The 25031-nt window shown below is 40.3% G+C and overlaps 1 protein-coding gene across 11 annotated transcripts in view; it reads right to left on the bottom strand.

Moving 5' to 3' along the window:
* SPIDR (scaffold protein involved in DNA repair) overlaps positions 1–25031 on the bottom strand; it is a 469038-nt gene that overhangs the window by 273217 nt on the left and 170790 nt on the right. Inside the window, exon 1 of one of the 11 annotated variants that reach the window (XM_070076572.1) lies at positions 8423–8798. The exons of 9 other annotated variants lie outside the window; for them this stretch is intronic. The gene's annotated coding sequence lies outside the window, so the exon portion shown is untranslated. Of the gene's footprint in view, positions 1–8422; positions 8799–25031 lie in introns of those variants that run through there. One more of the 11 variants, XM_051844480.2, reaches the window with a different exon arrangement.

Genomic DNA, 25031 nt, shown 5'->3' with positions numbered 1-25031 from the left:
GATTAGCCTAGTGAGCCGCGGCGCCGGCTCTGCCATATTATTTCTATTATAAAAATATGTGAAGTGAAAGAACCCAAAGGATTAATATGTTTACTTCATTCCAAGTGGTTAAATAAACTTGGGCTTTTCTATTATTCTCTGGGCTTTTTAATGTAAAATGAGTGAACAAATAAAAGCATGAAGTAATAATAAGAAAAGTGAAGTTTCTACAACAGTACTTTGTTAATAATAGGCATTCACTCATATGAATTTCCTTACCAACTAGTTAATAGTGAATGATACCCACTGAGATCTGGAACCGGACAAGGATGCCCACTCTCACCATTGCTATTCAATATAGTCCTGGAAGTTTTAGCCAGAGCAATCAGGCAAGAAACAGAATCAAAGGGATTCAAATTGGTAAGGATGAAGTCAAACTATCTTTATTTGCAGATGATATGATTATATCTATCTATCTATCTATCTGGAACCCAAAAGATTTCACTAGGAGACTACTGGAACTCATAGAAGAGTTTGATAAAATAGCAGGATATAAAAATCAACACACAAAAAATAACAGCTTTTTTTTTTTTTTTTTTGACAGGCAGAGTTAGACAGTGAGAGAGAGAGAGAGACACACACACAGACAAAGAGAAAGGTCTTCCTTCCATTGGTTCACCTTCCAAATGGCCGCTGCAGCCGGCATGCTGTGCCGATCCAAAACCAGCAGCGAGGTGCCCCTTTCTGGTCTCCCATGCGGGTGCAGGACCCAAGCACTTGGGCCATCCTCCACTGCCCTCCGGGGCCACAGCAGAGAACTGTACTGGAAGAGGAGCAACGGGGACAGAACCTCCGCAGGTGGAGGATTAGTTAAGTGAGCCGCAATGCCAGCCAAAAAACAGCTTTTGTATACATAGGCAATGCCAAGGCTGAGAAAGAACTTCTAAGATCAATCCCAATCAAAATAGCTATAAAACAAATTAAATACCTTGGAATAAATTTAACCAATGAGGTCAAAGATCTCTACGATGAGAATAACAAAACTTTAAAGAAAGAAACAGAGACAAAAAAAATGGAAAAAACTTCCATGTTCATGGATTGGAAGAATCAATATCAAAATGTCCATTCTTCTAAAAGCAATTTACAGATTCAGAGCGATACCAATCAAAATATCAAAGACAGTCTTCTCAGATCTAGAAAAATGATGCTGAAATTCATATGGAGGCACAGGAGACCTCGAATAGCTAAAGCAATCTTCTACAACAAAAATGAAGCCAGAGGCATCACAATACCAGATTTCCAGACATACTACAAGGTAGCTATAATCAAAACACCTTGGTACTGGTACAAAAACAAATGGATAGACCAATGGAACAGAATAGAAACACCAGAAATCAATCCAAGCATCTACAACCAAATTATATTTGCCCAAGGAGCTAAAATCATTCCCTGGAGCAAAGACAGTCTCTTCAATCAATGGTGCTGGGAAAACGGGATTTCTACATGCAGAAGTATGAAGCAGGACCCCTACTTTACACTTTATACAAAAATGAATTCAAATGTATCAAAGACCCAAATCTACAATCCAATACCATCAAATTACTAGAGAGCACTTAAGAAACTATTCAAGACATTGGCATAGACAAAAATTCCTGGAAAAGACTCCAGAGGCACAGACAATAAAAACCAAGATTAACAAGTGGGTTACATCAACTTGAGAAGCTTCTGTACAGCAAAAGAAACAGGAAAGTAAAGAGGCAACCAACAGAATGGTAGAAATTATTTGCAAACCATGCAACTGATAAAGGATTAATAACGAAAATATAAAAAAAGTGATCAAAAAACTCAACAACAGCAAAGCAAACAACCCAGTCAAGAAGTGGGAAAGCACTTAAACAGACATTTATCAAAAAGGAAATCCAAATGGCCTACAGACACATGAAAAAATGCTCAGGATCACTAGCAATCAGGGAGATGCAAATCAAAACCACAATAAGGCTTCACCTTACCTCAGAATGGCTGTCATACAGAAATCAACAAACAACAAATGCTGGCGAGGATGTGGGGAAAAAGGTACCCTAATCCATTGCTGGTGGGAACACAAACTGGTAAAACGACTATGGAAGACAGTTTGGAGATACCTCAGAAATCCGAATATAGTCCTACCACAAGAACCACCACACTCCTTGGAATTTACCCAAAGGAAATGAAATCAATGAATAAAAGAGTCATCTGCACCTCCATGTTTACTGCAGTTCAATTCACAATAGCTAAGACATGCATCAACCTAAATGTCCTTCAACAGAAGACTTGATAAAGAAACTATGGGATATATACTCTATGGAATACTAGACATCGGTAAAAACAAAATTGAAATCCAATCATTTGCAACATGGAGGAATCTGGAAAACATCATTCTGAGTTAAATAAGCCAGTCCCAAAGGGACGTATGTCATATGTTCTCCCTGATCGGTGACAAAAAACTGAGCACCTAAAAGGAAACCTGTTGAAGTGAAATGGACACTATGAGAAGCAGTGACTTGATCAGCCCTTGTCCTGTCTGTCCAGGAATAACTTATTATTTTATTCTTTATAGTATTTTATTTTTCTACTGAATACCATTGATTGAACTCTTTAATTAACACACAATTATTCTTAGGAGTTTAAAGTTAACTGAAAATTGACCCCTGTTAAATATAAGAGTGGGAATAAGAGAGAAAGATGTACAGTTCAGCACATGCTCACTCAGAATTACCCCTAATGGTAAAGCTAGAAATGTGTCATGGAACTGCAAATCCCACTAAGTTGGCATGTACCAATGCCATCTTACTAGTTAAAGTGATCAGTTTAAGTTCATAATTGATCATAAAGATAGTATGAAGTGTCAAAGAGATCACATAAATAAGACCAGTGTCTGCTAATAATAATTGATAGAATTAAAAAGGAGAGAATGATCCAACATGGGAAGTGGGATACACAGCAGAATCATGGAATGGCAAATACCCTATGCAGCACTCTGGCCTCAGAATCAGCCCTTAAGGCATTCAGATCCGGCTAAAAAGCCCATGAGAGTTTCAAAGCCATGGAAAGCCAAGACACTGTGGCAAAAAATGAAAGATCTCTGTGAGGGAGATCCTGATGGAAAGAAGGGCCCATCAAAGAAGGAGGTACCTTTCTCTGAAGGGAGGAGGGAACTTCCACATTGACTGTGGCCTTGTCTAAATAAGGTCGGAGTTTATGAACATTATAGGCTTCCATAGCCTTGGCAGCTCATGACAAGAGCCTCAGGTGATTACTGACATCATAAAAAAGAGAGTTAGGCCTTGCAGCGCTGGCACACCGGGTTCTAGTCCTGGTTGGGGCGCCGGATTCTGTCCCGGTTGCCCCTCTTCCAGGCCAGCTCTCTGCTGTGGCCCGGGAGTGCAGTGGAGGATGGCCCAAGTGCTTGGGCCCTGCACCCCATGGGAGACCAAGATAAGCGCCTGGCTCCTGCCTTCAGATCGGCGTGGTGCGCCGGCTGCAGCGCGCCGACAGCTGCTGCCATTAGATGGTGAACCAACGGCAAAGGAAGACCTTTCTCTCTGTCTCTCTCTCACTGTCCACTCTGCCTGTCTAATGAGTACTCAAACAATATATTTCACTTTGTGTTTCTATGGGGGTGCAAACTGTTGAAATCCTTACTTAATGCATACTAAACTGATCCTCTGTAAAAAAAAAAAAAAAAAAAAAAAAAGAAATTATCAATTCCCAACTTGACTCTCACTGGGATTAAACATGACAATAGGTCTGCTCTGATTTCATCATCATTTAAAAAAAATCATCTATTATTTTTCACTTTATGTTTCTGGGTGGGAGCAAACTGTTGAAATCCATACTTGATGTATACTAAGCTGATCTTCTGTATATTAAGATAATCAAAAATGAATCTTGATGTGAATGGAAGGGGAGAGGGAGTGGGAAAGGGGAGGGTTGTGGGTGGGAGGGACGGTATGGGGGGGAAGCCATTGTAATCCATAAGTCGTACTTTGGAAATTTATATGCATTAAATAAAAGTTTAAAAAAAATAAATAAAATAAAAATAAAAAAAGAAAAAAGAAAAAAGAGAGTTAGTTGTTAAATCAACAACAGGAGTCACTGTGCACTTTCTCCCCATGTAAAATCTTTTCCTTAATGTGTTGTACTATGCAAATTAATGGTAAAACTAGTATTCAAACAGCATATATACTTTGTATGTCTGTGTAGGTGCAATCTGTGGAAATCTTTACTTTGTATATACTAAGTTGATCTTCTGTATATAATTAAAAAGGAATCTTAATGAAGAATGGGATGGGAGGGAGTAGGAGATGGGATGGTTTGCAGATGGGAGGGTGGTTATGGGGGGAAAACTGCTATAATCTAAAAGTTGTACTTTCGAAATTTATATTTATTATTATTATTATTCTTCATTGTTTCTCATAGTGTCCATTTCACTTCAACAGGTTTCCTTTTTGGTGCTCGGTTAGTTGTCACCGATCAGGGAGAACATATGTTATTTGTCCCTCTTGGACTGGCTTATTTCACTCAGCATGATGTTTTCCACATTCCTCCATCTTGTTGCAAATGACCAGATTTCATTGTTTTTGACTGCTGTATAGTATTCTATAGAGTACATGTCCCATAATTTCTTTATCCAGTCTACTGTTGATTGGCATTTGGGTTGATTTCAGGTCTTAGCTATTGTGAATTGAGCTGCAATAAACATTAAGTTGCAGACCGCTTTTTTGTTTGCCAATTTCATTTCCTTTGGGTAAATTCCATGGAGTGGGATGGCTGGGTTACTGTATGGTAGAGTTATACTCAGGTTTCTGAGGAATCTCCAGACTGACTTCCATAGAGGCTTTACCAGTTTGCATTCCCACCAACAGTGGGTAAGTATCCCCTTTTCCCCAGCATCTATTGTTGGTAGATTTCTGAATGTGAGCCGTTCTGACCAGGGTAAGGTGAAACGTCACTGTGGTTTTGATTTGCATTTCCCTGATTGCAAGTGATCCTGAACGTTTCATGTGCCTGTTGACCATTTGGATTTCCTCTTTTGAAAAATGTCTATTGAGGTCCTTGGCCCATCTCTTAAGTGGGTTGTTTGTTTTGCTGTTGTGGAGTTTCTTGATCTCTTTGTAGATTCTGGTAATTAATTCTTTATCTGTTGCATAGTTTGCAAATATTTTTTCTCATTCTATTGGTTGCCTTTTCACTTTCCTGACTGTTTCTTTTGCAGTACAGAAACTTCTCAATCTGATGCAATCCCAATTGTTAATTTTGTCTTTGACTGCCTGTGCCTCCGGGGTCTTTTCCAAGAAGTCTTTGCCTGTGCCTGTAATTTGTAAGGTTTCTCCTATGTTCTCTAATAATTTGATGGTTTCGGGTCGTAGATTTAGATCTTTAATCCATGTTGAGTGGATTTTTGTGTAAGGTGTAAGGCAGGGGTCTTCATGCTTCTGCACGTGGAAATCCAGTTTTCCCAGCACCATTTATTGAATAGACTGTCCTTACTCCAGGAATTGGTTTTAGATCCTTGATCAAATATAAGTTGGTTGTAGATGCTTGGATTGATTTGTGGTGTTTGTATTCTGTTCCCTTGCTCTATCCATTTTTTTCTGTACCAGTACCATGTTTAAACAGGCCTTCTAAGTGCATTCCCTCTTCCATACCCTGAGGAACTCTAAGATCTATATGATGGGTTTGATAGTATCCCATAAATCTACCACACTGTTTTAAGTTTTCTACCTTCTTCTTCTTTTTTTGGTCTGACTGTAAGATATCCTAAGATTTGTGTTTTAGTTCAGATATTCTTTCTTCTGCCTCACCAAGTTTGCTCTTAAGGCTTTTAACCACATTTGTGTTCCTTTGACAGAATCATAGTTCGTCAATATTCTTGTTTCCTTAATTTTTGCATGTTTTTAGGCATTTGTGGAGTTGACTTGTTTTTCCCTCTGTTGGCATTTATCTTTCAGCTGTGTCTCTGTGGCTTAATGGAATGTCTTCACTTTCAGTGAATACAAAGAGTTGTGTGGCCAGGGAGCACTGTTAGCTCTGGTCAGTGCTCGCGGGTGTGGTGAGTGTCCAGGTTCACATCCAAGTTGGGTGTGGTAGATCTCAATGCCCAGGTGTTAGCCCCCAGTGTGTTCCATGCCATCATATGAATGGCACAAATGATCTGCACAGTGTTCAATGTGAGCACAGTTCCTCCTGCAATAATTTGCTGTAGTCAATCAAGGAGCTCCCAGCATATGGATCTGCACCCAGTGATTGCCCAGAGACCCCGCTACACCTCCATCTTCTCATGTAACCACCAAGTCCCTATAGTATCCGCACACAAGTCTCCCATAGTTACTGGGTGCACAGGTTTCTCTCCACCCTGCCAGCCTGTCCAGTCAATAAAGAGGCAGATGCTCCCCAAGAAAGGTTTGCCTAGGTGTCTTGCTTCTGGGGATTCTGCAGGTGCTTCGATATCCAATGAGTTGCCCAGCCATCTCCCAGCCATGCTCAGTTAGTGGGAACTGCAGGTTGTTCCCTCCGCTAAAATCACTGGATCACACATGAACACAAGAGCCACTAGCTGAATGTTGGTGTCTCCCTGCCATTACCAGCGGTACTGTCAAAAGATATCCTGTCTCAGTTAGTTGCTGTGTGCCTGCATAAAGTCTTCTTCAGCTCCCACCCTAACCCAAAATGGTGCCCACCATTTCAGTGGGTGCTGTTGCTGGGAAGTTGGAATGAAATAAACATGTCTCCTCTACTTCCATCGCATCCACGGGCAACTGTTAGCAAGTGTTCTTTATTGAAGCATAGCTGCTCTTCAGTTGGCAAGGAGGAAAAAGATCAGGATCATGTGCAGATCAGTACACATGCTTTTTCCTGGGCAAGTGGCCAGAGTAGCAGGTGGAAAATTAGGGTCTTTAGAAGTAAAGGCAAAAGCCTTAAGTTTAGGGGATGCAAGGGCCATAGGGCCATTTTTGGACATATTTTCAGAATTGTTAAAACTTGAATCTGTGTTGAAGGCTCATCTTTAACACTGCACAGGCCCATCCCACCCTATACTGAAAGCAGCTGTTCTTCCAGGCTCCTGGGTCATTTGCGCTCTTACCCTCACAGCACCCTGTTCACATTCAGGGGCCAGCTAAGTATAGGCTCTTGGCTCTGTGAGCTGCAACATCTGTCATTGCAGGTCCCAGTCATGCTCTGCTGTCTTCCTAACAGCAGAGGTTCTCTCTTCAGATACTATTATCTTGCACAGCTCAGGTTTAAAAGTGACACAGATTTTTCACCTATTTCTTACCTTAGAGTCCCCCAGAGACCCTGACAGATCTCATAAGAAAATTAATCATAGAGACACATAAATAGGATAACAGAAGAAATATCTACAAATCTAAATTGAATCAGTCTGCCACAGAGCAGTTTTTTGAAGACTTATATGATAGATTCTGACAAAATTCCTTTAACTATAAATTCTGTTCAAGATTTGTTGGCACCAAATAACTTGTCAAATAAAAAGGCTATCTTATGTCACTATCACTCCAGTATTGTATGCCACAGCTTGCCTGGTGATCAAACAGGTGTGGGAGCATTAATGAATGGGGCCATGGTGGTCCCAGCACTAGCTGGGTGCAGCCTGGTCCTTTCCAGGAGCATGTAGAATCTTCCTACTGTACACAAGAACCCAAGGGAGAAGCAAATGTCTGCTTTCCCAGAAGAGAATGAAGCCCTGTAGGCTCTCTCTGAAGAAGAAAACAGTACAGGATAACATATTCAAATTATGTGTTGTAGGAAGTTTTTCATCAGAGCACAAAAAATACTCATTTTACAAAGAAGATTGTTTTCCAATTAGCTGAATGGTACACTAAAGGTCATTTCTGTGCCACCAGGGCAATACTTTCCATAAATGCTGCAAGATCCAGTCAAGATATCACCTCATCCAGGAAATGTTTCCTGAATTCCAGCCAGAATAAATGATTCCTTCCCTTTGAAATCCTCAAGTACCTTATCTATAGTTATCTTAAAAGGCTGGCCACATTTTTAAATGGACATAGTATTAGCTGCCCCGATCAAGTACTGCGATCCCAGGAGACAACAGAGAAAGCACACGGCACACGGTACCTGGCAGGTCCAGCTCACATGCAATAATGATGGCCACTGTTATTATTATCAGCTTCTCAAAGAATTTTCCAGTTGATTCTCTTACTTGATCAGCAATATCCAGATAAAATACATAGGGAAGATATTAATCTCTGACAGATAAGAAAACTGAAAAATATAGTCATTTGCTCAGATGACTTTCTTAAGGACAAAGAGGATTACTTGCAGGTCTAATCCTAGAAATCAAAGATCCTGACAAATCCAAGAGTAAAATATCTCTCAGGTAAATACCAGTTAAAAATAGGAAATTGTGGCCGGCGCCGCGGCTCACCTGGTTAATCCTCTGCCTGTGGCGCCGGCACACCGGGTTCTAGTCCCGGTCGGGGCGCTGGATTCTGTCCCGGTTGCTCCTCTTCCAGTCCAGCTCTCTGCTGTGGCCTGGGAAGGCAGTGGAGGATGGCCCAAGTGCTTGGGCCCTTCACCCACATGGAGACCAGGAGGTGGCACCTGGCTCCTGGCTTCGGATAGGCGCAGCACACCAGCCATAGTGGTCATTGGGAAGTGAACCAACAGAAGGAAGACCTTTCTCTCTCAGGGCTTATTTAAAATGTAAAGACACATATCAGGTTGAGAAATGGACTCCTATGGACTCCTGTGTGGCTTGCCGCTGTGGCAGTAAAATGGTCATGATTTCAACAGAGCTTGCTCTGGAAAAGAAGAGAGAAACTTCTCAAGAACTTAACGCCAAAGAGAAAGAGCCACAAAGATCAGAGACCACAAATATGAATTCAGAACAGCAAAGAAGGCATGTCATTTCAAGTCCCAACATTACCACTTCCAATCTAGCTCCTTGCCTCCCTGATGCTGGGAGGCAGCAGATGACAGTTCAACTGGCTGGGCCCCTGCCACTATGTGGGAGACCAGGATGGAGTTCTGGGGTCCTGCCTCCATCCTGGCAGAGTCCAGGCTGTTGCAGGCATTTGGAGAATGAACCAGTAGACTGAAGATTTCACTCTCTGTATTGCTATGCCTTATACATGAAAATAAGTAACATTTTAAAAAAATGGACAGTATTTACCTTAAAGGATAACATTTGTTCAATATATTCATGAATGATGGTTTATTTTTTTAGCTAATTGCTCAAAAAGTCTTTGGTTTCGGTTTTAATGACCAAGAAGTCATAACAAAACTGAGTAAACATATTTGTGCCTACTGGATTTAAATGACACTTGAAATATAAAGGTCACCAGGATCCGTTTAAATGTGTGTCAACTCAGGGACCAGCATTGTGGCACAGTGAGTTAAGCTGCATCCCATAACTCTGGCATCCCATAACAAAGTGTTTGAGTCACAGCTGCTTTGCTTCCAATCCAGCTCTCTGCTAGTGTACTTGGGAAAGCAGTAGAAGATTATCCAAATGCTTGGGCCACTGCCACCCATGAGGGAGACCCTCATGGAGTTACTGTTTCCTGGCTTTGGCCTGGCCCAGTCCTGGTTACTGCAAACATCTGGGGAGTGAACCAAAGTACAGAATATCTCTGTGTTTCTCTCTCTCTTTCTCCCTCTCCCAGTCTCTATTACTCTGCCTGTCAAATAAATAAATAAATAAATTTTAAAAAATAGCGTTGTGGGTTGTGTTGATGAGTTAATGTGTATCTTATGAGGAGAATGAATGCTATACAAGATAGGACAAAGTAAAGTAACTTAGTATGTTGGAAGAGGAAATCATACTCCTATAGAGGACAAAAACATCTGTAAGTATTTCTAAGAGAAAAACTTTTCATAACATACTTGTTACCATGGACATTAAGTTGTACATTTAGTTATCCAAATACTAACCACATAGTAATTTGGATTTTCCTCCTATATTATTATTTTGTTTCTCTTTATCTTGTAAGATACCTCAAAAGCTAACCCATTTGGCTTTAAAATATATGTGCTACCACTATTCTCTGAAATAGCTATTTTTCTCTGCATCGGCCAAAGATATCAACAAGTGCTCATTGTTCCTTTTTCCCCCTCATTCCTTAGCCAGCAAAAGTTGAGTATACACACACACACACACACACACACACTCATTGTTCCTTTTTCCCCCTCATTCCTTAGCCAGCAAAAGTTGAGTATACACACACACACACACACACACACACAGAGTTTATCCAAGCGTAGCAAATCAGGGATGGACATCGGGGAATTTTTAAGCCTACACTGGTCACCACTAGCTGTTATTACAATTTTCCTTGTTGCCCTCAACTCAAACTACTGTATTATACCTTCCACACTTCATTTATTTCAGAGGATATGTGTGTGTGTGTGTGCATGTGTGTGAGTGTGTGTGTGTGTGTGTGTGAGAGAGAGAGAGAGAAATAGACAAAGAGTTCTAAAATGACCACACTTGAAGATAAGAGCCGGAACTCAATCCAGGTCTCCCACATGGAGAGAATTCAATCCATTGATCTATCACTGCTGCTTCCCAGGCTCTGCATTGGCAGGAACCTGGAGTCAGGCACCAGAGGTGGAAATTAAACCCCAGTACTCTAGTGTGAGATGCAGGAATCCAAACCACAAGGCTACAAACCCATGCTACATTTTACAAAATGTCATTACATGGCTTTTCCTCACAAAATAATAAATGAATCCAGTATCAAAAATTTTTTGTTTGAGATACTTGTTGTTAACTGTGAAGTTTTAAATAATATCTTTAACTCTGGTCCTAGTTAATTACCTTCTTTCACTTATGGAGGAATTACTGACTTTATAAAACATAGAAGGGCACATGCTTTCTGTTTTCCTCCTTAATGAACCATATAATTTAAATTCCACTTTTGTTGTCAATGTTAATGCTCAGTATGTTCTATAACCTATGCCACACTCTGCTCGGACCACAGTCTGACTCTAGGAGGAAGACAAATTGATATTTGCACATTTATACAGATCAAATTAAATGCTGCAGAGTCTCAAGGTTGCATTTGAATGAAAACATTCTAGACTTAAGTCAAATGATTTGCCTATAATAAATTTCATGATGGGCTAGGTCCTCCAAATTCTGAAAGAGAAAGGGCATATTATTGTGGCCCAGGTATCCCCATTAGAAGTCTCATCTTTCCTCTAAAGTTCATTTTACCTTTTTAGAGAAGAGCTTACTTTATGTTTTGCCTAGGACAAAATGCCTGGGCCTGAGCCTGAGCAACGGAGGAGAGATCAGATCAGAATGATCAAGCGGGGAGGAGACAGGTCTTACACCATAGTGTGTGGACTTGGGTGTGTCCTCTGAGTGTGATGGGAAACCAATGGGGAAGTCAAATCATGAGCCATGCTGAGAAAAGACTGAAGGGGCAAAGGCAGAAGTAGCAAGACCAGTTAGGACACACCTGCAGCAATCCAGAAGAGAAGACAGTGGCAGGGCCTGGGAACAGCTGGGAGAACTAAGAAATTGCTAAATTCCAAATAATCTTTGAAAATAGAGCTAGTAGGACTTGTTGATAGATTAGGAGTGGATATGAAAGACAGTAGTCAAGAATGACGTCAAGGTTTTTGGCCTAAGCAAGAATAAGAATGGCACTAACATTTATTGATATAGAGAAGATTTCAGATGTGCAGGTCTCTTTTTGGGGGGATGGCTGCAAAGGAAGAATATTAACTAAGTTTGTCATATTATTAGGATTGAGATGTGTCTTAGTTATTACGATAAATAACCTGGCCCTAACTGACCTCCCCAGTCTGTTCCCTGATTCTCCCAACCTATTGTTCGTAAGTTCTACCAGAGTGATCATTTAAAATGTACATTTAATGAGAGCCCTCTGTCCTTCAGTGCCTATCCAATAGCTAAAATTCAAACTACTTTCCATTTGTATTCATTGTTTTGTTGCCTATTATTTATTACTGTTCTAGCCTGAAATTCCACAGCTCTATTCAAGCAATTTATTTGCATAATAAGGTGAAAAATAAACAATCATGCTTTTATAATAAGAGTTCCATCACTGTCTTCCTGGAGAACTTCTCTCTAAGCAAAACTCTGCTTTATGTCATCACTGCACCTCTCATTTATACCTGATTTTTAGAGAATGAGTAATTTCTATTAAACTATGGACTGTGTGCTACACTTTTATCAGCATCCACAAATACTTAAAAGCCAAATTAACCCTAATAAGAACCAATGTTAAGAATTTGGGGACTTTGTTTCCAGGAGTGACTTCACCGACAACCAGGATGCTTCTGACCTGCGTTCCATTTACCTTTATTGCACCTGACATGTTCCTAGAGAATGCAAATTGAACTGTTATTCAAATGATACTCCAAAGAGAAAAATGAACAATACATTCCAAAATCAAACTCCACTTATGTTTTATCTATTTATTGCTTGAATTGTACTATTTTTTCATCAACATGAACTGCTGATTTATATTTATTTAGATACAATTAATCTGTTTAAGAAGTTACAACTATTCCTGATTTTACCAATGAATCCCAAACCCCGTGCAGTGATATATACCAGTGAACAGTCAGGGGGTGAGTCTTTGCTAAGTTATTGATTAAATTACCAAGCAAATATAAGCTGTCATTAGATTCATTTCACAGATAATTTTTGAACAAAATCCCTAAGGATTTAGCCTATAATACCTTAAAAAACTATAGAGAAATTCGCATACTTATCCTAGAAACAGTACAATTACTTTTTGTTTAAAATTTATGATCCCCCATAAAATTTTAAGTCATCTGGCAATGATGAACAGACACATTTCTTAACCACATCTACTTACTGAACTGTAAACAATTGTGCTTTCACTTCTTGATTCCACATTTTTTTGCCTTTTCACCCAGTTTAAAATATTCTTCTCCAAAAGCCACAATAATTCTAAGCATGAAACAGAAATCTGAAACCCAGCTCTTAAAAAAACAGGAAAAGAAAAAGAAACCCAAGTAGACAAGACTGACCAGGAGAGGGGAAAGTTTATCACAATCCCTAGGGATGAGCACCACGTAGCTTAAGTGAACACTTAGCCTCCTGGGGATCATGGTGTCATAGTGCTGTACCGGGCACTGAGAGATACTTTTTCTGCAGGGATAGCCTGTACTGTTCTATACAGAGTGAATAGACAAGGGAAATTTCCATTTTTAAAGAAATCCAAGTAAGGAAAAAAGCATGTAATGGCTTTAAAAACAATAGCTCTCTAAACAAAGTTAAATCAGACAATCAGGAGATACAGGAACTGTGTCCACCTAAAGCACGTATGTGAAAGCACTAACCCCTAGTGTCGCTGTATTACGATAAGGGGTCTCTAAGGAAATAATTAAGGTTAAATGAGTTGTGAAGGTTAGGACTCCATTCTGAAAGAAGAAGACCTATCCTGTAAAAAGAGACACCAGGGAGCTCTATCTATGCAGAGGGAAGAGCACCAGTGAGAAGGCAGAAGGTGGCTGTCATACAAAGCAGGAAGAGGGCCTGTCAACATCCTTACTTGCAGCCTCCAGCACTGTGAGAAATAGAGATCTGTTGCTACAGCCACGCACTCTGTGGTATGCTGCTATGCCTGAGTCGACTGTACAGGGGCTGCGTCATGCAGACAGAACCACCTGGTGTGCAAAATGACACGAAGTGTCATTTAAAATACCTTATCTCATCTCACTTTAGGTAATATTTTTGACTCAGAAAATAGGAATAAATTGTCTCTAAAAATCACATTGAAAACAAGTTTTAAAAGGTCATATATTAAAGCTCTACACATATAAAAAGTTTATAGAAATAGATATTAAAGTACTCCTATTTTTATAAATGTAGCATCAAATGAGAAATAAGGGAGTATGTTGGGAAGAATTTCAGGAACTCAATCTTAAAATAGCAAGGTAGTCAATTATGGGTGGTTACTCTGTTACTCTCACCTCCTCTAAACAGTCCTGATGAACACCAGAAGCACAGGCACACTGGTACATAGCAACATCCTCACTGTGAGGAAGACACACTATGAGCTGTGCAGTAAGAAGAATTAAAAGTACCCCTCCCTAGTGAGCCGACAGAATCCTGGGTGTTCTAAATGCTTCTTTACCCTTCATTCTAATTCAACATCATTCCTTCAACCTCTGCCCCCTCTGGTGATTAATAAAGGATATTCTAAGGAACAACTTCTAACTCATCAGCAGTTAGGTAGCTCACTATATTTGGGTAGAAACAGGCAGAATTGACAATGCGCCAGAACAGTGCATATCCGAAAAGGAGCGTGGCAAATTCACAACTGCTGAACTTGAGTTTTAGTCTTGGTGTATGGAATTGTAACAAACTGATGGGAAGAGAGGGAAAAGTAGAAGAGTGACCACTACCATAAAAGCACCACTCTGGAAAGGCAAGCAATAAGAGATCACCGAGTTGCAATGCTGAAAACTGCAAGTACCACACACAGCTCTGAAGGACTCTGAAGCCAGGAATATTCTGAGAACAACTTCTAGCTGTATTAACATACATGATAAGGTGAAACAGTGAAACAGAACTGTAAAAGTAGAAATAACCTAAGGTTTAACAAAGTTACCCTTTCCCAATAAAGAAACTGAGGCCAGATGATGTGGCCCACATAGGCCCTTCAGCCCTGGTACAGGTGGTCTGAACCAATATCTGCCTATGACAGTTTCTGCATTAGGATGTCCTGTAATGTTTTAAAATTCAACACTGGTTTCCTAAGATACCAAGCATGGCTCAGGATACATGTTTGTAGGATCTTGTACAGTTATTCCTTACATCCTTTGGTATTATAATGCCACAGAATACCAAAAGAATAATTACAAAGCACTAAGAGAGAATAGTATACTGGGCCTAGTGTCTAAGCACATAAAGTGAAAGCTACAGCTTGATCCACAAAGTGGTACAAAGCATTGTGCACATGTGTAGGTAGCACAAAGAGGGGTGGTGAGGAATGAGATTAAGTCAGCAGAGCTGAGGAACTGCCACAACAAAGCTCACAGGTGAGTGACACTTATTCCAAGGATATGAGGAGGTCAGTGGAAATGTAACTTTTTAAAGCAGGGACTAACATTATCAGTTTTGTCTCTTAGGATGATGACCCCATAGACTGAGAATGAGGAAAGACTGGGTGATAGGGAAACCAGATGGAGACTGACAAAAGCATCCAGGCATGAAGGAATAGGGGCCTGAACCCAGGTAATGGCAGGTGGAATAAATGAAGGCATTTGACTTAAGAGACAGGTTCATGAGAACCTGAAAAAATCAAAGAGAAAGCTCTAAGATGACTGGGTGATAGAAAGGCGAGGGTGGGGTCACTTAGGTGCAGGTGGAACTGAGCCTGGGCTAGAAGATGCCACAGGTCAGGCCTAGCAGGGGGAGGTGGCCATGATCATTGATTATGCAGGAAGAGAACTTAGACAAGAAGTAAAAAGACGCAGGACAAGAGCCTGAAGGAACCATGTTAAAGCAGCACACAAAGAAGGAGTGGGCAAAGAACAAAGAGGAAAAATGAACATGGGTGGTAGCCAACCAAGAAGTGCTGCTATCAAGCCAGGAGGAGAAGCAACTAGCCCTGTGCCCAGTGCCAGGAAAGAATACCCAGGGAAGGTGCACACTGGTAGACGGAAAGGGAGTAAACATGGGGTGCAAGTTACTCGTTTATATTCCTGTCACGATGCAAAGGAACACTTTCCAATGTTTTCCAACTTCACAGGGCATTTTACTGACCAAAGAATTTGTTTATTACATCTGCCAGCTGAAAAGTTTCCTATACAGGAAAATGAATTTACTACCACTTTTGTGAAGGAAGATAACAAGCAGTGCATTTAGATAAAAAGCAATCCATTCTCAGATCACTGTCAGACTGGAAGATTCTTGCTGCAGATGCTGGCCAGCACAGGGCCACCTGGCCTTCTGACTCACTATCCCTTCAGCAATCTCCCCTGAAAGATGAGGAGAAATCAAGTCTGGACTTGCACATCCAAACAGGCTTCTCCAGGAAAAGATCCCAAGTGGAAAATCTATAGTCCCTTTGAAAATAAAAATCAACTGAAGAAGTTTGGAACACTAGGCTGGGGAAAGGTTACAATGACATCTGCATGATTTCACAGCATGGACAAGTATCAATGTGATACTGAACTAGGCTGGAGGGAAGGAATGACAATTTGTTGAGCAAGCAAAAGGAAATGCTGTCATGTCAATATCAATATTTTCTGAAGGTCAAACACAGAGTTTTCAACCTATGGATAATTTTCATCATTAACAGGGTACCAATTTAACCCGATGAATGAATTTTATTTATCAAGCTCCATACATTAATTCAATAGGAAACATGTTTTACCTTCTATATAAGTATATTACAGTTAGAATAGACTAGCTTTGCAGCATTATTTTGGGGTTATTTACAAGAGAGAGTAAAGAAATTCTGTTAAATTTCAGGTCTGTAAAAAAAAACTATCTTAAAACTTCTCATGGAAAAAGAAATGGAGAAAGCATAAATTAAATAAACCCACTGGGAATACAAAAGCATCATTTAATTCCACAGTATCACCAAATACCCTTTAATAGACTTTTATGTATAATAATTCACAAGAAAATATTTGTTTCCAAGAGTGTAGGTAAAAACAGATGTGACAGAAGCAACTAATGCATGACAGATATATTAGCTGGATGGAAGGCTCCCTGATATTAAGCACACCTTCATCTATTTCTTAGATCTCATTATTTTTAATAAAATTAAGTATGTTGATATTATGAAAGTTAAAGATGAACCCTTTATTTCTCTGCTCATTCATATTCAAAATAATTGCTGGAAATGATTGTCACTTGGGACACAAAACCAAGGCTCTAATATTGGACAAACTAACACCACAATTTCTGCCATTCAGCCAAGAATATTCAAGTGAATTCTTCTGGCCCATTACAACAGAGCGCCATATTAAATAACGCTGCTGCACTGAAACACATCTAAGGACATAAAATAGGGGGGGAAACATAGATTGAGCACTGTAATGGACTTTCTGGTTTTAGTGGCCTAGGGGAAGCTGGAGATAATCCAGAGTCAGCTCCCTTGACCCCAGAGGAAAGGAGAAGTAAGAAAAGGAACTGAAACTAAACCTCTCCAGCCAAATCAGAGCTGACCCACACTGAGGTCACAAGCAGGATCCCTACAATTGAACCAAAGGGTGGGAGATAAGGCAGCAAAGGAGTTTAAAACAAAAAATCCATATGCTATTTAAAGACTTTGAATAAGCTTTCCTCAACCCATGCCATTCTCATTTATTACATTTAAAGAAACATAAATTGCTTTAGGATTTGTCATTATGTAAAGAAATCTTCTATGTCCTCATAGAAATCAAACATTTTTAAAGGCATAAAATACTGCCAGAAGCTGGCCTTATTAAATGATTAGCTCACCATAAACCTCTTTCTTGGGATTAAATATACAATGTTAGGAGACTTAAGAGTAGATCATATGTATTTCCAAACAATTATTTCTCAACTAAATAAGCAAGCTTATCTTTTCAATCAACTTGCTTTGGTAGAAATGATCAGCCTAGCATTTTCTACTTCACTTCCTGTAAGAAAATACTGCATCAAGCACACACATGTCTACATGGAATCCTAGCTGCATCTGCCTGCTCACACTGCTATTTCTGTGTAGAAATGCAGGCTCTGATGTTTCTTCTTTCTCACCTGACTATTGAGAAGGTAGGTTTGGACCACGACTCCATTTCAGGGACTCCACATCCTCACAGGAAACAGGTGGTAGCCAGATTGCTGGCTGTATTTCCCCAAGGATGCCAAAAACCTCACTCTATGAGCTATACTGTCAGGGTACCACAGGCACCACTCCTGAGGAGGTGGAGGGATTCAGGTGGTAAGTGGTTTCAGGGTCAGGGCTGCCCACAGCCTCATCCGTCATTGCATCACGAACATGGAAAGGCTCATCTGAAGTTCTGGCGGGTGACAAGGAGGGCTTAAGCGGTGTTGGAGATTACAGAACAAAGTCTGTAAGTGTGTTGAAGGCAAATAATGCCCAAAGACAAAGAACAACTATACCTTTCATTTTGAAAACCGCCTCCTGGAAAAACCAGTCTCATTACTAAATTTTTTAAAAAAGAATTATTTATTTTGAAAATCAGAGTTACATAGAGAGGAAGAGACAGAGAGAGAGAGAGATCTATTTCCATCACTGGTTTGCTCCCCAGATGGCTGCAATGGCCAGGGCTGGGCCAGGCTGAAGCCAAAAGCTAGGAGCCTCATGCAAGTCTCTGGCATGAATGGCAGGGGCCCAAGGACTTGATCCATCTTCTGCTGCTTCTCTCAGGCCACTAACAGGGAGCTAAACTGGAAGCAGAGCAGCCAAGACACGAACTGGTGCCCACATGGGATTCTGGCATCAAAGGCAGCAGCTTTGCCTGCTACTCCACTATGCTAGCCCCTCATTATTGAATGTTTAACTTCCTGACACAAAGGTGTGATTTTTTTAATACTTCATAAGTGAAAGGACAGTAGTATCTATCATTTCACACTTTTCTTTTCACACTCTTTTCTTTCTTTCAAAAAAACTATTTTTACGTTATTTGAAAGACAGGCAAAGAGAGATCTTCCATCTGCTGGATCACCCTGCAAATGCCTGCAACAGCCAGGGATGGGCCAAGCTGACACCAGGAACCTGGAAATCAATCTGGATCTCCCATGTGGGTAGAAGGAACTCAAATACTTGAACTGTCACCTACCATCTTCCAGGGTATGCATTAGCAGGAAGCTGGATTGGAACTAGATGAGCTGGGACTCATATCAGGCACTGCTATGCCAAATTCCTGCAGCTTCCTTTATCTTTTTTTTATTTAAAGATTTTTTCTTTATTTGAAAGTCAGAGTTACAGAGAGAGAGAGAAAAAGAGGCAGAGAGAGAGAGAGAGAGAGAGAGAGAGAGAGAGGACTTCCATCCGCTGGTTCACTCCCCAATTGGCCGCAACGGTCGAGATGCACCAATCTGAAGCCAGGGGCTGGGAGCTTCTTCTGGATATCCCACATGGATGCAGGGACCCAAAGTCTTGGGCCATCTTCTACTGCTTTCAAAGGCCATAGCAGAGAGCTGGATTGGAAATGGATCAGCTAGGTCTCAAACCGGCGCCTATATGGGCTGGTCTCGAACCAGTACCTAAATGCATGCGGCGTCTTTACCTGCTAAGCCATGGCACCAGCCCAAGCTCCCTTTATCTTTAACTGTGAAAACATTTTTTATTTTTAAAATTCATTTATTTGAAAGGTAAAGTGACAGAGCAGAAGAGACCTTCCATTCACTGGTTCACTCCCCAAATGCTCCCAAATGTGGGGGCTAGGCCAGGCCAAAGCTAGGAGCCAGGAGCTCTATTGGGTCTCTTACATGAGTATACTCACTAACATTTCCAAACTATTTCATAATGTGAACAAAGTCTGAAACTATTATAATTGTCCAAGAGTGTTACTCAGAGCATTTTATCTTAGCTAATTGTTAGAATAAGGAATACAGTATAATTTATCTTGAAAGCAAATAAATATAATAATTCTTTAAGGAACTAACACATTACAGTTTTTCCCTTTACTAATTTTTAAAAAAATATTTACTTATTTATTTGAAAGAGTTACAGAGAGGCAGAGGCAGAGAACGAGAGAGAGAGAGAGTGGTCTTCCATCCCCTAGTTTACTCCCCAAATGGCTGCAATGGCCAGAGCTGGGCTGATGTGAAGCCAGGAGCTGGGAGCTTCTTCCAGGTCTCCCACAAGGGCACAGGGGCCCAAGGACTTGGTCTATTTTCCACTGCCTTCCCAGGTCATAGCAGAGAGCTGAATTGGAAGTAGAGCAGCTGGGACTCAAACCAGCACCCATATTGGATGCTGGCATTGCAGGTGGCAGCTTTACCCACTACACCACAGCGCCGGCCCCTAAAAGAGAGTTTCTATGAGTGCCGTGACCAGATTCTGTTTATTCATAGTGCGTCTCCTGCCTGGTGCAAGGCCAGGCACCTGTTGAGTGAATATATGCAAGGCCCCCTTGCCTCACTTGGTATCTGTGGCCCTACTTCCCACCATTGTATTTCCATCATCATATTCAAGCACCAGTAAAGCTGAAGTGTGGGAAAAGAATATTTGTTTCATACAACTAAAACAAATACAGAAAAATGGGAACCCACAACATTTTCCTCTGGGTAACTGATGTATATGAGAATTTTACAAGAAAAGATAATGAGGATGTTACTTGGTTGTTTACCTTCTACAATATAATGGAAGACAAATTTTTTTTTTTTACAGGCAGAGTGGACAGTTAGAGAGAGTGAGACAGAGAGAAAGGTCTTCCTTTTTGCCGTTGGGTCACCCTCCAATGGTCTCCGCGGCCAGCGCGCTGCGGCCGGCGCACCGCGCTGATCCAAAGCCGGGAGCCAGATGCCTCTCCTGGTCTCCCATGCGGGTTGCAGGGCCCAAGCACTTGGGACATCCTCCACTGCACTCCCGGGCCCTAGCAGAGAGCTGGTCTGAAAGAGGGGCAACCAGGACAGAATTGACTGATGTTTTTTAATTAGCTAAAAGATGTGATCTTAGATTAAAGAGAAGTTTAAATAGACATCAGCCATTTAACATTTAAAAGAGTAAAAATCGATGACTCTGACCCCAAAATTATCCTTCTTTGTGTCACAAATAACCTGTAACTTTGTGCACTGGATTGAGAACATTTGCACATCACTATGATTTATGAGGACAGATGACTTCAGAGTGATGAGTGCAGTGCCTGCTCCATGCCTGATTGATAAGAACATTAAGAAGTTCTCAAAAACAAATTCTTGAACTACAGAAATCCTTAATGGACAAGATAGAAAATCTCTCTCGTGAAAATGAAATATTAAGGAGGAATCAAAATGAAACGAAACAACTAGTACAACAGGAAACTGTGATAGTGACTGAAGTGAAGAATTCAATAGATCAAATGAAAAACACAATAGAGAGCCTTACAAACAGAATGGGTGAAGCAGAAGAGAGAATATCGGACTTAGAAGACAGAGAACAGGAAAGGATACAGTCAGACCAAAGAAAAGAAGAGGAAATTAGAAATCTAAAACATATTGTCGGGAATCTTCAGGATACTATTAAAAAACCCAACATTCGGGTTCTAGGAGTTCCTGAAGGCGTGGAGAGGGAGAAAGGATTAGAAGGCCTTTTTAGTGAGATATTAGCAGAAAATTTCCCAGGTTTGGAGAAGGACAGAGAAATCCTAGTACAGGAAGCTCACAGAACCCCTAATAAACACGACCAAAAGAGATCCTCACCACGACACGTGGTAATTAAACTCTCCACAGTGAAACATAAAGAAAAGATCCTAAGATGTGCAAGAGAGAAACGTCAGATTACTCTCAGAAGATCTCCAATCAGACTCACAGCTGATTTCTCATCAGAAACTCTACAAGCTAGGAGGGAATGGCGAGATATAGCCCAGGTACTAAGAGAGAAAAACTGCCAGCCCAGAATATTATATCCTGCAAAGCTATCATTTGTGAATGAAGGTGAAATAAAGACTTTTCATCGCAAACAGAAGTTGAAAGAATTTGTTGCCACTCGTCCAGCCCTGCAAAAGATGCTTAAAGATGTGTTACACACAGAAACACAGAAACATGGTCATCAATATGAAAGAAGGTAAAGGAAGGAAAATAGGAAGAAAACCTCACGGCAAAAGATCACAGGGAATTCAAAGCATATATTAGAACTTATCTTTGGCAAATGGCAGGGCAAAGTTACCACTTATCATTAGTCACATTGAACATTAATGGCCTGAACCGTCCAGTCAAAAGACACCGATTGGCTGATTGGGTAAAGGAACAAAACCCATCTATTTGCTGCTTACAAGAAACACATCTTTCCAACAAAGATCCATACAGACTGAAAGTGAAAGGCTGGAAAAAGATATACCATGCCAACAGAAATGAAAAAAGAGCAGGCGTAGCCATCTTAATATCGGACAACATAAACTTTACCACAAAAACTGTTAAGAGAGACAAAGAGGGACACTATATAATGATGAAGGGATCAATTCAACAGGAAGATATAACAATTATCAATGTATATGCACCTAACTACAGGGCACCGGTTTATCTGAAAGATTCATTAACGGACTTAAAGGGAGACTTAGACCCCAATACAATAGTACTGGGGGACTTCAATACTCCACTCTCAGAAATAGACAGATCAATAGGACAGAAGATCAACAAGGATACAGTAGATTTAAACGACACTATAGCCCAAATGGATCTAACAGATATATACAGAACTTTCAATCCTACAGCTAAAGATTTTACATTCTTCTCAGCAGTACATGGAACCTTCTCTAGGACTGACCACATACTAGGCCATAAAGCAAGTCTCAGCAAATTCAAAAGAATTAGAATCATACCATGCAGCTTCTCAGACCATAAAGGAATGAAGTTGGAAATTAGCAACTCAGGAATCCCTAGAGCATATGCAAATACATGGAGATTGAACAACATGCTCCTGAATGAACAATGGGTCATAGAAGAAATCAAAAGAGAAATCAAAAATTTTCTGGAAGTAAATGAGGATAACAGCACAACATACCAAAACTTATGGGACGCAGCAAAAGCAGTGTTAAGAGGAAAGTTTATATCAATAGGTGCCTACATCAAGAAATTGGAAAGGCACCAAATAGATGAGCTTTCAACACATCTCAAGGATCTAGAAAACCTACAGCAAACCAGACCCAAATCTAGTAGGAGAAGAGAAATAATTAAAATCAGAGAAGAAATCAACAGGATTGAATCAAGAAAAACATTACAAAAAATCAGCCAAACGAGGAGCTGGTTTTTTGAAAAAATAAACAAAATTGACACCTCATTGGCCCAACTAACTAAAAAAAGAAGAGAAAAGACCCAAATCAATAAAATCAGAAATACAAAGAATCATCAGAAATTACTACAAGGACATGTATGCCAGCAAACAGGGAAACCTATCAGAAATGGATAGATTCCTGGACACATGCAACCTACCTAAATTGAACCAGGAAGACATGGAAAACCTAAACAGACCCATAACTGAGACAGAAATTGAAACAGTAATAAAGGCCCTCCCAACAGAGAAAAGCCCAGGACCAGATGGATTCACTGCTGAATTCTACCAGACGTTTAAAGAAGAACTAACTCCAATTCTTCTCAAACTATTCAGAACAATCGAAGAAGAGGGAATCCTCCCAAATTCTTTCTATGAAGCCAGCATCACCTTAATTCCTAAGTCGGACAAAGATGCAGCACTGAAAGAGAATTACAGACCAATATCCCTGATGAACATAGATGCAAAAATCCTCAATAAAATTCTCGCCAATAGAATGCAACAACACATCAGAAAGAGCATCCACCCAGACCAAGTGGGATTTATCCCTGGTATGCAGGGATGGTTTAATGTGTGCAAAACAATCAATGTGATACATCACATTAACAGACTACAGAAGAAAAACCATATGATTATCTCAATAGATGCAGAGAAAGCATTCGATAAAATTCAACACCCGTTCATGATGAAAACTCTAAGCAAACTGGGTTTGGAAGGAACATTCCTCAATACAATCAAAGCAATCTATGAAAAACCCACAGCCAACATCCTATTGAATGGGGAAAAGTTGGAAGCATTTCCACTGAGATCTGGTACGAGACAGGGATGCCCACTCTCACCACTGCTATTCAATATAGTTCTGGAAGTTCTAGCCAGAGCTATTAGGCAAGAAAAAGAAATTAAAGGAATACAAATTGGGAAGGAAGAACTCAAACTATCCCTCTTTGCAGATGACATGATTCTGTATTTAGGGGACCCAAAGAACTCTACTAAGAGACTATTGGAACTCATAGAAGAGTTTGGCAAAGTAGCAGGGTATAAAATCAATGCACAAAAATCAACAGCCTTTGTATACACAGACAATGCCATGGCTGAGGAAGAACTTCTAAGATCAATCCCATTCACAATAGCTACAAAAACAATCAAATACCTTGGAATAAACTTAACCAAGGACGTTAAAGATCTCTACAATGAAAATTACCAAACCTTAAAGAAAGAAAGAGAAGAAGATACCAAGAAATGGAAAAATCTTCCATGCTCATGGATTGGAAGAATCAATATCATCAAAATGTCCATTCTCCCAAAAGCAATTTATAGATTCAATGCAATACCAATCAAGATACCGAAGACCTTCTTCTCAGATCTGGAAAAAATGGTGCTGAAATTCATATGGAGACACAGGAGACCTCGAATAGCTAAAGCAATCTTGTACAACAAAAACAAAGCCGGAGGCATCACAATACCAGATTTCAGGACATACTACAGGGCAGTTGTAATCAAAACAGCATGGTACTGGTACAGAAACAGATGGATAGACCAATGGAATAGAATTGAAACACCAGAAATCAACCCAAACATCTACAGCCAACTTATATTTTACCAAGGATCTAAAACTAATTCCTGGAGCAAGGACAGTCTATTCAATAAATGGTGCTGGGAAAATTGGATTTCCACGTGCAGAATCATGAAGCAACATGGATTAAAGACCTAAATCTACGACCTGACACCATCAAGTTATTAGAGAACATTGGAGAAACCCTTCAAGATATTGGCACAGGCAAAGAGTTTCTGGAAAAGACCCGGGAGGCACAGGCAGTCAAAGTCAAAATCAACTATTGGGATTGCATCAAATTGAGAAGTTTCTGTACTGCAAAAGAAACAGTCAGGAGAGTGAAGAGACAACCGACAGAATGGGAAAAAATATCTGCAAACTATGCAACAGTTAAAGGGTTCATAACCAGAATCTACAAAGAGATCAAGAAACTCCACAACAACAAAACCAACAACCCACTTAAGAGATGGGCCAAGGACCTCAATAGACATTTTTCAAAAGAGGAAATCCAAATGGCCAACAGGCACATGAAAAAATGTTCAAGGTCATTAGGAAATCAGGGA

This window comes from Oryctolagus cuniculus, chromosome 6, assembly GCF_964237555.1.
Source record: "Oryctolagus cuniculus chromosome 6, mOryCun1.1, whole genome shotgun sequence".
In the NCBI taxonomy this organism is placed as follows: Eukaryota; Metazoa; Chordata; class Mammalia; order Lagomorpha; family Leporidae; genus Oryctolagus; species Oryctolagus cuniculus.
This window is presented reverse-complemented; position numbering and strand designations above follow the sequence as displayed.